Below are 1,803 nucleotides of genomic sequence, written 5' to 3'. Positions count from 1 at the left end.
GTGAACTTGATAAAAATAACTATAACCTATCACACTAAGTCTTAGGTTATGATCTTCATTTAAACTTCATGATGCATTCCACGCTTTCATAGTTGAATAGGTCACAATTTAATCAACCTAGCTGCATTGTCAAAAATGAAAGTTGATAGCTAAAATTTGCACACTCAACAAACTTCATCAATGCATCAAAATCAACAAAATATCTCAAATATGCAAAACAATCAAAATCTTAACCTAATGATCACTACATAAACTAGGTCAAGTCCAATCTTTGTCAAGCATACTTATCAACCAAAAACAATTGAAATTTCAAAACTTTACATGAAACACATTCAAAAATATTTTGACTTTTCAATTTTCAAAACATTTCATTTTCTAAATTAAACAACTTATGTCTTAATTAGAAAATCCATCTTTTAAACATTTATACCGTAAGCAACAAGACTTATATAATTTACTAAGAATTATAACTTTTAATGCTTATCAAATCTCTCGTGCAATAAGAACTAGTTTGACACACAAACTGACACTTATTATAAAAACAAATAAAAATAAAAATAAAAACTAAACTACTTTATTTATTTACAGGAAATTCTAAGTTTCTGCAGATTAAATCATATTAGCATTTACATAAGTCTGCAAGTGAGAAATAATTCTCTTATTATTAATTATGAACAGTGACCCAACCACGATTACCGGTATATTTGTCCTCTTAAACACTCGGTACTTCCAATTTCCTTTGAGTTATGACACTTTCGACATACCCTGGCCAAGGACAGTCACCATGTAACCCGAGTAGCCTAATATGCCATTGAATAGTTTGTGAACTTATGTGACCCACATTCAGATATACTTTCGTAATCGATACAAGCACTAAGATAACAAATATTCAATATATATTCAAAAACATCCTTAAACAAATCATGAGACACTAATTAGATAACAGAAATTAATTACTTTGTGATTTAACTTATTTGCTTTTGGATTACATTATTTATAAGGAACCTGTGATTTTCTATGAGACCTATGTAGCGAACTTTCTGACCAACCTATCCCAAGTTGGAAGCTTTAGGTAGGCTAGGTATACAAAGACACCCCAAGGACATACTTGTCCGAATCTCAAACAGCACATTAGCCTTAATTAACATTCATTTCATTTGCATAAACAATATCACATTTAACTTTCATGCTCATGTTTGGTAGAGGTTTTTGCCTATACATTGAACAAATCTTATAGTAATGCTAAATCTTTCACAAAATTTAAGGACTAGATCAATTCATTACTGAAAAGGCAAGCATTCTCAGCCATATATCTGAATATGTTTCCCACAAGAACATTGTATAATTTAAGTTCAGATTAAGGAAACCTTGCTACTTTGTGTCTACCAATATATCCCAAATTGTAATCACTGAACTAAGCAGTTATATTATGATTAAGCAGACTTAAAAGCTAAGTATCCTCACTTCTAATCTTCTGAAAGCATTAACTTAAATCTCCCCAATATTTTTATCATTTTCTCATTTTTCACATTTTTATGATTTTCATGACACTAAGAACTTTTTTTGTATTTTTATGACTCTAGCTATTTACAGACACAAACTTACAAAATTAGTTCTTTGAGAGATTTAATATGAATCAGCATTCTTCATCCCATTGAGAAGAATTAACTTCTCAAATCGAGTCTTATCAAATGCTTTGGTATACAGATCAGCTAAATTATCATCGGTTATAACCTTTTCCAAATGAATGAACTTCTTTTGGGCACAATCACGCAAAAAATGATGTCTAATATCAATATGCTT

This window comes from Erigeron canadensis, chromosome 7, assembly GCF_010389155.1.
Source record: "Erigeron canadensis isolate Cc75 chromosome 7, C_canadensis_v1, whole genome shotgun sequence".
NCBI classification, from domain to species: Eukaryota; Viridiplantae; Streptophyta; class Magnoliopsida; order Asterales; family Asteraceae; genus Erigeron; species Erigeron canadensis.
The sequence above is the reverse complement of the archived record's forward strand: the minus strand, read 5'-3'. Positions refer to the sequence as shown.